Source organism: Paroedura picta, chromosome 3 (assembly GCF_049243985.1).
Source record: "Paroedura picta isolate Pp20150507F chromosome 3, Ppicta_v3.0, whole genome shotgun sequence".
Lineage (NCBI taxonomy): Eukaryota > Metazoa > Chordata > Lepidosauria > Squamata > Gekkonidae > Paroedura > Paroedura picta.
The window spans coordinates 154805232-154820078 of record NC_135371.1 but is presented as its reverse complement, the minus strand read 5'-3'; the positions used below and the strand labels follow the sequence as shown (position 1 = coordinate 154820078).

The following is a 14847-nucleotide window of genomic DNA, read 5'->3' as shown; positions in this document are numbered from 1 at the left end:
TTAAAGGATCTCTCTGGGGAAAAAATTGTATTGATACTGGAGTCCAGGAGGTGCAACGGCCTCAAGATTTATCGATGCATATTCTGCGGGAAAGAATACAACTGCACTTTCTACGCCAAAGGCCTATGGGACAGAATATAATTTTACGGGAACGACAAGATGTAGCAAGCCTCGAGATGAGACCCCCTTAAGAAGACCGAAAGCTCATATTGTTTTATGTTTAATGTTATACTGTATTCTATATTTCCATTTTTATGAAAAAGGGGAAGCAGTGTCTCTTTCTCTCTTGTTTTTTTTTTTTTTGTCTCTTTTCTTTTATAGGCATATAGGTAATATAATCATTAGTGCTGAAAATGTAAAATGGGGTTCTCCCCCCTTATTTTTTCTTTCTTCTATTAGTGAATTGTCCTAGGACTAAAGCCTACACTGACTTGTAGAAAATGTTTAATGTTAAGCTTTCAACTTAAATCTGAAAATATATCTGTCAGGATGGTTCTTAGAATGGGTCAAGCATAAATTGTTTTGTAGATGTATCAGAATCAAGGATAAGGAGAAGCTATAGAAGACTGAAAGCTTATATTGTTCTATGTTTAATGTTAAGCATTTAATCTAAACCTGGAAATCTTATTATTCTCTGTATTAACAACATATACTGTATCCTACATTGCTATTTTTATGAAAAAGGGGAAGCAATGCCTTTTTTCTCTCTTGTTTCTTTTTCTTAGTAGGCATATAGGTAATATAATCGTTAGCGTTGGAAATATAAAATGGGGCTTTTATTATTTTTTTTATTGGTGTATTGTTATAGGGCCAAAGCTCATATTGATCTGTAGAAAATGCAAAGCTCTCAACTTATACCCGTCAGGATGACTCTTAGAATGGGCCAAGTATAAATGGTTTGTAGATGTATCTGTATTAAGGATAAGGAGAAATTATGAAATCCTTTTGTAATTTTTTTTTTCTTTGTACATCTTTAAGGCAAAGCCCTACTTTCCTCTCCCTTCATCAGGGTATCGATACAGGGCCAAAACTTATACTGTGCTATAAGAAATGTTTAATGTTAAGCATCTAACTCAAACCTAGAAATATCTGCTAGGATAGCTCTTAGATTGTATCAAGCAGTTAATGTGAGGTCTACGATCTCTCAAGTAAGTTGATTAATAATAACTTTTTTTTTGTCTTAGACTCATGGCTCTTAGAGTTTTGGGCAAAAGTTTATATCACTGTGGAGTCAATGTGGGGTCGTATATTCTCAAATGATGATTATATTTCTATCTTTATGAAAATAAAAAAAAAAAGAAATATCAGAACTTCTGCAGATAACATTAATGGCAGGTACATATTTTTATTGCCCCGTGTTGTCTTGCACAACTGCGGACTGATGCAAGAGCGAACAAGCATGCAGAAGGTGAAAGGTCGGAGCTCCACGCTGTCTTTGTGCTGAGACAAGGAACTTCTAGAGGGGGCTCCAGCCACTGTGCATGACAGAAGAACGGGAAAAGGACCAGGGCAGAGTCCCATTGGGGGAGGGGAATCGGTCTCAAGCAGCCACACACTCCTGTGATTTGTTTTAGGGATCACACACGGATGAAGACTCTTAATGCCAACACGGAGTCTCTCTTCTACCATCCTTGTACAAGAATGAGTTCATCAATTTTACTCCGAGAAAACTTAGGCATGTTTACTCAGACGTCCCAGCTTTTCAACAGATCCCATGAAGCTGCACATGTGACAAATACTGGGGCAGCTTCACGGGCTGCAGGGCACTAAAGAAATATGAGTACTCCAAAGGACACAAATTGGGGACATTAAAGCTAAGCTGGGTTTTTATCAGCTACTGCAGTGACACTCCCACCTGACCACTTAGAGCAGGGGTAGTCAACCTGTGGTCCTCCAGATGTTCATGGACTACAATTCCCATGAGCGAGCCCTTGCCAGCAAACGCTGGCAGGGGCTCGTGGGAACTGTAGTCCATGAACATCTGGAGGACCACAGGTTGACTATCCCTGGCTTAGAGGACCGGGATATCATCATGAACTCGAGAGCTTGCACAGCATTACGTGCCATTACGTTGCTCCCAATAAAAGGTGTTATGAAGATCGTGTTCTGATTTCTGCTATAATCTATGTAAACTCTGTGAGGTCAACTATTACAACCTGTGCTCAAATTCAAAAGGTGCTTCAATCTACTTCCATAGAAGCATGAAAAAGATGGGAGCAGGGTCCACCAATTCCGCGTTTGCCTGTCAGCTTCCACAAGGCTGGTTTCAAAGCAGCCTTTCACAGCATGGGACTTTGGTAACTGAGATTGACTCTCTCCATAGGAGTCTCTTGGTTAGTCGAGCCGGACTAATGCTATGACTCTGCTCCACACTGCTCTGTGTCTAGAACTGACAGCATCTGAAAATAAGGGCCGCGCCAGTCATGCCTCTCAACCCAGCCGTTTCAATCCACCCACATTTGCAGGCAGATGCATGGGACCCTGACAGATGCATGGGACCCTGTGTGGATTGAGACTGTAACACATGCGGAAAGGGTGCTTATTGGCTTCCTTCTGTGCCATTTTCCTGACCTGAAATGCCCGGAGGGGGATAAGATTTTACACACTTGAGGAAACTTTGTGTTCTCTTGTTCGGACACATGGAATCCTCAACAAGGCAAACAGCACCTCTGGTTTAGGAATACAAACACACCCCCAGCTGACAATCGGTGCAGCAGAAATGGACCCTCTAATATTTGTCATGTAGATAGGCCTTTTGTATGTTTACTCAGTCAGTGCTGTGCACCAAAAGCCCCACAAACATCCCCCTGGAAAATTCTCCTCATGCTGCCAGCTTGTTACCAGACTTATGACTTGTATCCAAAAGACCATTGCCAGCTTTCTGCCCAAAGAGCACAGCTTTTTCACCAGGCTCCTGCTGCAGCCAAAAAAAGCTTCCTGAAATGCGGGGGCCCTTTGGGCTGTAGGGAGGGGCAGGAGGCAAGCAAGTAGTGCTCTGCCTGCAGAAATCTTTCCAGCCATGGAAACTCTCACAGGGCTCCAAGCCATTGTTCTATTATACAAGCTTCCTGTTTCCAAGGTCAAAGAGGATACGAATTTCCTTTTGAGATTTAAAAAAAACTAAAACCAAGGTATTTCAAAATGCTGAATCCTACCACCAATGCAAAATTAACAAGATCTCTCTATGGACTGAAGTTAGAGACATCCTAATTCTTTGATAACAGGCTCCATCATTCTGCTACTTCATCCTGAAATTTCCTTGGCCTGAATCTACTATTGCTTGTTTACTGAGAGCCAGGAAACTCAAGCAGGGCTCTGAAATTTTCATGCTCCACAAGAACTTCAGCAAGAAGCCAAAAGTCATGACGAAATATCCTTCAGTCACCAGAGAAGGACAAGGGGTTCGGAGGCACTCACAAATTCGGAGGGCGTCAACAAGAGGATCTTGGCTTAAAAAGGGAAGATATTGAGGCTGGACAACCTGCCTGCGGGATAACACTTCAGTGGTTCTGGATTTATGCCCCATTGATACAGTGAAAACAAACTTCCCAGAAGACTTCCTGCTCTCCCCAAGGCTACCAAGTAAAAGAGCTGGGGCCTGGACATTGTACATAGCTATCGTCCTTCAGCTGCTGTGGCAACTTTATTCTGGCTCCATGAGCAGCATTTGCTGCTTCAGCTATTCTCTGAGCCAAGAACTGGCCTGTACTAAAAGGCCCGCCCCTCTTCAATGCTGTAAAAATAATAACCCAGGGATGTTGGCTACGAAGCCCCAGAGCAGGGGTAATCAAACTGCGGCCCTCCAGATGTCCATGGACTACAATTCCCATGAGCTCCTGCCAGCTAACGCTGGCAGGGGCTCATGGGAATCGTAGTCCATGGACATCTGGAGGGCCGCAGTTTGACTACCCCTGGCCCAGAGCGTTGCAGGCATCTCAGACCTGCAGACCAGATGGGACCAGAGAACGTTAATAATCTCTCAGATAACCAAAGGGGCTTGCCCATGAATGATGGCATCTCCAGGCAGCTGCTGTCTGAACAATCTGCTATGCAGGCAGAATGGCAATAGGCTTCTTTAAAAAAAAAAGAAGAAGAAGAAGAGGGAAAGTGAACCACAGAGCATAAACTGAAAATCAAGGGACGGCTGACATCAGCTCCAGAAAGCGAGTGGAAGAACACAACCTTTTTTGGGGGTGGGGGGCAGGGGTCACAGTAATCCTGCATGTCTCAGGACAGTTTCCTGTATTTGTTCATCCAGGCTAACAATATGCTGAGCTTGCCGGAGAGAAAGCTACAAGAAGCCAACCAGCAGGCAGCCGATTCCTGCATGGAAGCAGCAGTGTTACAGATGTCAATTAGTTCAGTGATACCTCAATAATGACCTGTTATGTTAGGGTATCTTGTTCCATCCTGCAACAAGCTGTGTTAAATCCTACTTCGCCTAACCGTTGGGAGCTCTCCTGACTCAATCTGAATGGACTGACTACGCTTTATTTACGGTGGTTAGTTTTTAGTTTAGTTTAGTTTAGTTTAGTTTTTAGTTTAGTTTCAAGGGAGTTGACAGTATAAAAACCAACATCAATCCTCAATCAGTAAAACCTCCAAAACCAGGCCCCAACTTGGTGGAATGAGCTCCTGGCAGAGCTGAGGGCCCTGTCGGAGTTCTCAGCTTTCCGCAGGTCCTACAAGACGGAGCTCTTCCGCCAGGCATATGGCTGAGGCCAGGGCGGGAATGTCAGTGTTACCGTCAGAAGATCCCCCCCAATGAATGACTAGATCAGGTTTCTCAAGATTAGAATTCTCTTTGCAACTTATCACCATCTGCTTAATTGTCTGTCGGGCGTGTTTTTATGGGCTTTGAGGGTACTTTACTGTATTTTGTTATGTTGGATACTGCCACAAGACCTTTAGAGAACAGCAATATAAAAATCTAAACATTAATCAATAAAAATTTTAAAACCCTGAACAATACTAATACTTACCCCTGTCTGCCCCCTATCCATCCCCCCCAGATGCAACCGGCTGGGTGACCTTGGTCAGGCACTTGGCCCTGTGAAAGATCTTTGCCTGAGACCCTGGAGAATGACTTCTACTTCCAGAAGATAAGACTGATGCCAATTGACCAAGGGACTGATTCACTATAAGGCAGCTTCAGAGGACACCACACCGAGGATCACCAATATACATTATTGTTGAGGAGAGGACACGCAGTAATGGGTTTAAACTTCAAGTACAACGATATAGGCTAGATATCAGGAAAAAAAATTTCACAGTCAGAGTAGTTCAGCAGTGGAATAGGCTGCCTAAGGAGGAGGTGAGCTCCCCCTCACTGGCAGTCTTCAAGCAAAGGTTGGATACACACTTTTCTTGGATGCTTTGGGCTGATCCTGCGTTGAGCAGGGGGTTGGACTAGATAGCCTGTATGGCCCCTTCCAACTCTATGATTTTATGCACCTGATGATATGAAATGTAATATATATCTCAAAAAGTTTTGTTAGTCTCTAAGACAGGGGTAGTCAAACTGCGGCATTCGCTGGCAGGGGCTTGCCGCAGTTTGACTAACCCTGCTCTAAGATGACTTAAAAGTCCTGTTCCAAAACAGAGGAGCACACATTCATTACAATTACCAAATGCAAACTCCCAAACTCCTCCTTCATCTGAATCTAGGACACAGAAGTACCTCTGGCAAACTACCCAGGTATACAGAAAATTATGACTTGTTAAATTCACCTAAGCAAGAACAAAAGGGTCTGGTGAGAGCTGAATAGATTCCAGAAAGCACAGAGCACTGAGAGCCAGTCAAAAGAGAACAAGGAGGGTCACAGAATTGGCGTGTTCAAGCTCCTGAGACTAGAGAACTCTAGAGCAGGAAATTTCAAGGGCAGAGTTTGACTTGTTCCTCCTCATGATTTCTCAAGGGCACCAAAGCTTGTGCCATTCTATGCTGGAGGCACTCGTTCAGCCGCAGCATGACGAAGCGGAAGGAAACAGATGAACGCCTTCACCTTGCGAACGAGAGCCAAATGACGTACACCTACACAGCTCTGGCATATCTGAGGAAGCCCTGCAGACAACTGTTAAGATGCAACACAGATGCTTGCTGGCGACTGAACTGTCTGGGAGGGAAGAAGGGAAGGGCTCCATGTGGGAGATCAGCACCAGAAGGCAAACGGAAATCAGGAAAGAAGACTTGGGGCTAAGGGCAGGTTCACGCAAGTAGTTAGGTGGCAAAGGAGGAAGAAGAAAAATGCTTTGGGCAGATCTGTTTCACAAAAGGCCTGTGGAAAGTATGAATTTGGGTAGGATAAGCCAGGAGGGATGAAGAATTGTTTACAGCAATGCTGAGATACCCAGCATAGAAATTAAAGTACAGATACTTCAAGAAACTAACAGGTTCGCAGTATTCTCAGGAGCCACTGGCTTAAATCCTGCCTAGATTTTCACAAGGCATTTTTGCCAATCCCTCCCTCCCCAGGAAACATTAGTTTAAATTGAAACCATTATTAAAGAGTTCCCATCCCTAAGGAACAGCATTTAGGCTGATATAGGAATAATCAAAAGCTTCCATGCCTTTTGCACGCCTGCAGAAATCTAGGCAAGATCCAATTCAGTATTCCTGAATGGGGTTATGGTACATGTCAGCACTGTCAACACTGGGAAAAATAGCCAAGTGGTCCTAGAAGAAAAGTTTAGGCTGCTATGTTGGAGGCCTAGAAATAGACTGTAACATCCACAAAAAATGTTATCCATCTCATGCAAAGGACTAGCTATGCAGGCGGAAATGAGGCATTTCAGAATTTGGATGACATGGCAGCATCAGAAAGAAGAGCTTAGATTTGTTATGAAACATTATTATTTATTACATTTATATACCGCCCTCTCTGGTGGCTCAGGGCGGTTTACATGGAATATAGGAACAGGAACAATACAGAGAAGTCATTAATCAAATAACAAAGGAACAATAAACGGAAAACAGCCGAACAATAAATTCATAATTAAAACATGCTGATGGGCCCATGAATGGTGGGTACAGGAACAAAAGACATGAGCTCTAACATAAATTACAATGGAACCAGACTGCTGGCACAAATAAAAAAGGACACTTCAGGGTAAGGCTACCAGACCTGCTGATCACTGTGGAAGGGAACAGTGAGCAGGTATGTCTTTACCTTACCGATGCAGGGGTGGGCCTACAATCACTGCCCCTTCCAGGTCTGGATGAAATTTCCCGGCTCTATTTTTTCCCAGTGCGACAACAATCAGCATTAACAGGCAAGTGAGTGGATTAGCAGGCAAGCACGCTCTGAGGGTACAGATGGCAAGTCTACTTCTAGGAAAGGTCAATAGGTGCTAAGGGCCACCCAATACAGAGAAAGTTATTCTTAAAGGATAATAAGATAAATTGGGATTACTCAACTGAATTTGTGAGCAGTTTGCAAATTTTGAGACAGTAGTGGGGCATCGGGAATCACCACAGAATGGCCGCCATGGGAGACTGGGCTCAATCAAAAGACCATAGGAAGAAAATTACAAAGTATTTGGAGGTTCTTTTTAAGCTGCTTTCCTATGATGGAAGCTACTATTTAAAAAGTGGCACTCTGCTGATCCAGAGAGAATACTTTGTGGGTCTTCTAATCTAAAGCACTTTGTGTTCCAAGGGATAGAGGAAAGCCAGGACAAGCCCTTTCTTTTGGGAATGAGGCAAGAATGCCCCAGGAAACACATTAATTGGTTGTACCCATGGGTGCAAATGTTCCAGTTCATCTAAATGGGAAAAAGCAATGGATATAGAGAAGGGAATGACTCACTTAGGAAACCAAACGGTTGTACAAAGAGCACCTAGAGAAAAGGTACACAATGCAAAGGCGTATATTTGCTAATTTTAGCAGACTCAAGCAATTTATGGGGGGCACCTAGAACTCGTATACTGGAAACTTCAGTAACCTGGAAGAATGAGGAAAAATCAATGGGCTCTAATCCCTAAATATATACTCTATCAAAACAGTAAGAAAGTATGCTTTGGAAGATGATATTCCACTGTCACGAAAGAGCCCAGTGAACTAGAAAATCAGAGAAATAAACTCAAGCACTGAACTAATTTGAGTATCAGGCCACAAAAACAGACTGGGGAGGTATTATTGTCTCTCCTGGTCCATACTCAGGATGACCTTAAAATAAAAAAAAGGAAGCAGCTAAAGGAGAATATCATATAACAACTTACCCCTCACACAGTAGTGAATGCATGTTGAAGTTGTGGCGACATTTTTAGCCATGGTAAATATTGTGTGCATTCTAGAGCAGGAGTGGACCTTCAGCTTTGCTTGGCCTACTTAAATACACATAAGCACTAAAATCTTCATGGACTACTGAAATATTGCATTGTTAAAACTAGGCATATTTAACAGAAACGTGTAATTCACAGAAACTAAAAATTGACTAAGCAAAATATGCATGTGCTCAGGGCACAAAGGGAAGTGGGTACCACAGAGTGCCCCCCCTTATCATGTCTTTAACTCTTTCACTGCCGCACTCAACTTTGAAAGATTTGAAGCTCTTACAAAGGAAATGTGGCCAGACGTTGATTACAATGCAGCTCAAACTTGCAAACATATCAGAAAGAAGTTACTGAATGAGATGTAGATCTGAATGCCAGAGATAAATTTCATATCACCGTCTTTTACGCAACTGTTGACAAACCAGAAACCCCAATGAGAATAAGAGAGGTGTACAAAGAAACAGTGAACAGGTTTTCTTTTCTGATGATGTGGCAATGTCACTTCATCTACTGAAAGCTGCTCTCAGTGTTCTCAAAAGCTAATTGATGCTTCTCCAGAGGATTTGGACACTAATCTCTCTGCTGAGCATCAGCAATTTCACTTATATGTGCACCATAACTAGGTGCAATGGAAACTATAAAAAGCAGATTCAGTCATGCTGAACTATATAAAATAATTTTTAAAGACAAAACTGAGCATGCGTTTCCAAACAAGAACACTGCCTTGTGTATATTTTTAATACTAATGGTCACAAACAGCACAGCTGAGCATTCATTTTCTGAGCACAAACCCATGAAAAATCCCAGCAGAACTACTATGCGGCATGAGAAGTGGGAGACTAAGGGTGTGCAATTTTTTTTTTACTGGTATTTTTTTGTTTGAGTCTATTGGACCCAGAAAAAAAAAAAAAACAGGATTCCTGGAACCAAATCCTGGTATGGCTTTCAAAGCCAAGACTTTTCAAAAATTTTCAGGTACAACAGACCCAAACTGAAAAATGCTGGTCAAAAAAAGAGGAAACAGCCTAATCCCGGAGCTGGCTTGGCTTCTTCTGTAGCCTGGTTTAAACTGAACTGCAGCAAAAGGCTTAAAGTGGGCAGCATAGAACTGTGCCTGCAGGGAATTACTGGCTCACTACAGGCACAGTGATCTTTGCTGGGTTGCCCTCTCCTACTGCCTGGCTTAGGAGAAGGCAGCATAGAGCTGCACAGGTGAGAAATCGGCCCTCTTCAAAGAAGAAGATGCTGCAAACTCACCTACATGCTTTGAGAGATGGGTGGTACATAATGCCAAATAAAGGATATATCTATCTGTGCATCCATCTCCAATTTTGACATATTTGTTTCCTTCACTTTGTTACTCCCCTCCAGAACTAAACTCAAACAACTGGTAGCCATATAAATTAAATTTCTTGTTCCTTTTTGGTCCTTGAATCTATATAATTTACTGCTCACCTGCTCCCTATATGTACGGACTGGTAATTTCCATTTAATTGTATCTGGAGTCTGCATGCACACAAAAGTTTATACCTTAACAGTAATTTTGGTTGTTTTAAAAGTGCCACTAGACTCGAACTTTGTTCTGCTGCTTCAGATCAACACGGCAACCCACCTGAATCAAATAGTTAAATTTTTTGTATTTCCCCCTATAAAAATTTGGTTTCAAATGTATTTTAAAGCGTTGAATTTTTTTTTAACGTTACCCTAGTCATCATAAATAATTTACATATATTGCTTACTGCTACTTAGCGTTAAATAAATACAAAATGGAAAATTTATATTTAATGTAACTGAGGTATGGCCTGGAAGAAAACTGAATTTTAATCTTTTATTTCAACTTCAGCACTTACTGAATCTTAATGCCTGGCCAGTTAAGTAGTGGAAGGGCCAAGGGACACCGGTCGGGATGCTTTCAGGGCATCAGTTGGCCTTAATCCAACCCTGAGTTAAAGGCATTAGGCAAAGCTGATCTGTGTCAAGCAATCCTGTGTGTTTGCAAGTTGCAACATACAGCCAAAGTTGGAGCTGACATAAGGCAAGAGACAGAGGTGGTTGGCTATTGCTTGCCCCTGCACAGCAAACCCAGCCCTCTTCAGTGACTTCCCACCCAAGCACTGACCAGGACTAACCCCATCTAGCTTCCAAGATAGGCTAGCCTAGACAATCTTGCTTAAACACATCAGATGTGCCAGACTGTATAGTCTACAACAGGCTTTCTCGATGACCCTGGAAGGGTTTCCCAAATGGATGGGAGTTAATTAATGTTTAATATATTTTTAAAAAATGGTTAAACATTTATCAAGTGATATGATCATATACGGTCATGTTGACCTGCCCCTACCCCCCAAGGCCAACAATGGGCCTAGAGGTGGATGTGTACACAGCTACGCTTCCCAAGCAAATCGGGAATGACCGTGCCACTTCTAGAGTTTCTCTAATGGTAAATAAAAGTTGAGAAATTGCTGGTCGACAAGAATATCAGCAACCTCGCTGGCTCGCCAGAAATGGGTCAGCCCACTCTTGCTCTGTGCTCCTCCAGATGTTCATGGACAACAATTCCCATGAGCCCCTGCCAGCATTTGACCAAGGGACTGATTCACTATAAGGCAGCTTCAAAGTACACCACACCGGGGATCACCAATATACATTACATGCATCTGATGATATGAAATGTAATGCTTATATACCAGAAAAAAGTTTTGTTAGTCTCTAAGACAGGGGTAGTCAAACTGCGGCATTTGCTGGCAGGGCCTCATGGGAATTGTAGTCCATGAACATCTGGAGGACCACAGGTTGAGTACCCCTGCTCTAGAGCAGAACTACATTCACCTGTGTGACCCTGCTCGAGACAGAAAGCTTTTCTGGGCTCATAAAAAATCAACATGATGGTTAATCTCTTATTAAATGGCAACACTAGCTAGAGCACGAGGGGAGCTACCGACTACAAGAGCCGAAGGGAAGAATGCTCGTTTTCATGATAGGATTACTCTCTCTGCATCTGTGAGAGCACAGAAGTAGCCTATAGGCAGAAGGACAAACAGTCCTGGGCCTGTCACTTAGTACAGACCCCATACACCAGGGGTAGTCAAACTGCGGCCCTCCAGATGTCCATGGACTACAATTCCCAGAAGCCCCTGCCAGCGAATGCTGGCAGGGGCTTCTGGGAATTGTAGTCCATGGACATCTGGAGGGCCGCAGTTTGACTACCCCTGCCATACACCAATGATTACCCCCTGTTTACCTACCATCTACCGCAGCTGTATGAAACCCTGAAAACTAATCCAAACATTTCCTTCCCCTGCTGTTTACTCCCTGAGGAACAGAATGTTTTCTCCGCCACTGTCAGTAGAACTCAACTTTAGCTCCTCCTGGGCGGGAAGGAACCTTTGAAACCCACCTCTACTGCCAACTTGGCACCTCAGAGCTAGCCGCTCCTCTTTCATACCTCCCTGTGCTAAGCGGATAACTGCAGCCGTTACCAAACTCCAAATCCCTGCAAATATGCTGAAGTCTGCAGATGGGACTCTGGACTCACCTTTAGCCCACAAAGCCACGCTGGGAAGGATGAACTCCCTGGCCCTCTCCCCAGAGAAGGATGCCAAGAACCTCTCCGCTTGCCAACTCTCTCATATCATGCATAAGCTGTGTGGGTGGCAGTCTCTGGGCAGGGATGTGTCTATACATAAAGAAGCCAGTTGTTGTATCACTATCTGAGAACTTGCGCCAAGTGCTCTGAAATTGAGCCACTTGGCATCAGGTGTCAAAATATAGCTCTTCGCAAGCATTCAGGAAGACTCAGGCCTGCTGCTCCCTGCAACACAGCAGAATCCTTATTTAAACTATGGGCCAGGCCAGGATAACATCTGAAGCAGGTCAGACAGAGGCTATTCCCTTGCAGATGGAGGCAACAGCATAGCATCGGAGACCAAGTGAGCTCTAATGCCCAATTTCATGTCATAAGGGCTGCCTATGCTGTGACAAGCTTTTGCAAAGCAAAGTCCCCAAGTGGTTTCCCAGAATTAAGAGACCCCAGTGTGGGTTCTGGGTAAGCAAACAAGGAAAAACAGCACAGAGTAAAAACAAATAATCATCTGGAAGCCCTCTCAAAAATGGACAAAACACTTGCGTTATTTGACATATTGATTTGTTGTGGCATAAATGTTCACAGGGCAGAACTGGGGAGTTGCCGTCTCTGCATGTGGGTTGAGAGAGACTGCCACACATTGGGAGTGCTCATCAGCACGTCACAGTAATAATACCTGTGTGCTGCCCTTCTACCTAAGAGGTCAGGAAAGCGCACATAGTTTCCCCCAGTAGTTTCTCATCCAGTATTTAAAATTTGCCCAGATGCCTCTGAGGATACAAAACAAAGCCAGCACTTAGGAGGAAGAATACAGTCCAGAACTGGATGCAGAAAGGGGTGGCCTAAAAAAAAAAGAATCAGAGAGAGACAGCAGTAGTGTATGGCAAGAAGAGAAGCGAGTCACTGAGCTATCACAAATTCATTTACTGTAAATGTAGGTCTGTAAATGCCTGATCAATAAGGCCAGCAATGAGCAGATGGCAGCTGTTACTGAAAGTCAAGAGGCAAAATGAGAAGACACTACACAGGGCCAGTTCCCTCCTTTTACTTGGGGCTGTTTCTAATTAAAATTTAATAGTTTGCTGCCTTTAAAAAAAAAATTTACATCCCTAAAGGCAAGCATTGGTGCGTTCATGCATGCTTGAGAAGGGCTCAGTTTTTGTCACTGTCCCTTAAACATTAATAGTGGTATGGAGAAAGTATCTTCCTTGAAGCGTATATTCCACTTAATGTTTTCAAATGCAAACTGTAACACAGGAAGCAGCCCAAAGCCTGCCCTGGAAACATAAGCTGTTGACAGGTCACAAACTAGGGATTCAGCCCAGTATCTTTAAGCCCACAACTGAACTGACATACGACCATGGGTGCGCCTGGCTACTCTCAGAAAACCCTGGGGTTTCTTGACAGCCCTGGAAGGGTATCCTGAATGGGTGGGAGTCATTTCAATGTATGTGTGACATATATATATCATTTATTAAACATTTATCAGGTGATATGACAACATAAGGTCATGTCAATTCTCCCCCCCCCCCCACTACCACCACCCAAAATGCCCAGTGATGGGCCTGGAGGGGGTAGGTAGGAAGGAGAGGGGCCCCAGGTGGGCCTGTACCCAGCTATGCTTCCCAACCATATTCTGTGTGACTGCACCACTTCTGGGGTTTCCCGAAGCCTGAAGAATGTTTCAGGGTTTTTCCAATGGTCAAAAAGTTGAGAAAAAGCTGTTCTACTCCCTTTGCTTCCCCTCTCCCTAAAAGCTGCTGGAAACAGGATGCAAAGTAGGGAAAAGGGAAGGACCTAGGACTTGTTGCCTCCCAAAGTATGAATGCAAAGTTACAAAAAAAAACCTCTGCAGTCATGAACAAAGGATTAACACTCAATTCAACAATGACGATCACACAGAAAACATTCTGAAGTTATGTACTTCAATGAAATGTACACAGGTTGCACCATGGAGCCAAATGCCCCCGAGCCAGACAAGATTTTTGAACAGAATTAAGTTTGAGTCCAATGACACCTTTAACACTTTCTAAGTTTAACTCTGGGTGTAAGCCATCACGTACCCATACATAAAACCAAGATGTCTTAACCCTGGAATAGACCATCTTTGATTCTCTGCCTATATTATTTCTTGACTCCCACACTGCCAAAGACAAATATTTAAAAAGAAGAGCTATTTATGCAAATTTTGGGCCTTTTGCTGTAGAAGATCAGCTTGGAATACACTCAGCTATTTAAAATATTTTTCTTACCCAGAAAGACTTCATGATCATGGGCTTTCCCCCTTGCATTCAGCTAAGTGGACACAACATTTTAAGTAAAAACATTGCAGGGAAGCAACTAGATTCCAAAACCTTCATCCTAAGAATCCACTTGGTTTCTTCTTACAATATTCTGTATAGATCAACCCACATTTACAGGGACAGAGAAACAGGATGCTGCCATCACATTGGGCCTTTATTTAAAAGCTAAGTACCAAATCTAAGTTTGGCTGGACCATCTTGGCAAAGTGGGCCTCACTAGATTTGGGTCATCCCCTATCCACCAAAGATCCTGTTTAACATACACCGTTGTTGGAACTGAATTCTCAGGGATGGGAGTGCGCAGCCCAGCCAGATCTGAGCCTCTGCACCCAGGGAGACAATACTTGTGTCTCTTCTCCCACCACTTTCCCGATCTGAAAAAGCTTGAAGGGGGGGAAGGGTGGAATGGAGAATCCCACGGACAGTCTGCCAGTTTACGTACCAACGCCTTCGGTCGACCGCCCACAGAAAGGCGATGCAGAAGCTTTAGGGCAGGGGTAGTCAAACTGCGGCCGTCCAGATGTCCATGGACTACAATTCCCATGAGCCCCTGCCAGCGAATGCTGGCAGGGGCTCATGGGAATTGTAGTCCATGGACGGCCGCAGTTTGACTACCCCTGCTTTAGAGCAAACCGAACAGCCACCGAGAGCTTCAGCGGCCACGGCGGTTGCTGCGCCCGAGCTCT

The 14847-nt window shown here is 43.7% G+C and overlaps 1 protein-coding gene across 2 annotated transcripts in view; it reads right to left on the bottom strand.

Annotated features, from left to right (window-relative positions):
- LMBR1L (limb development membrane protein 1 like) overlaps positions 1-14847 on the bottom strand; it is a 48764-nt gene that overhangs the window by 33394 nt on the left and 523 nt on the right. The window lies entirely within an intron of this gene.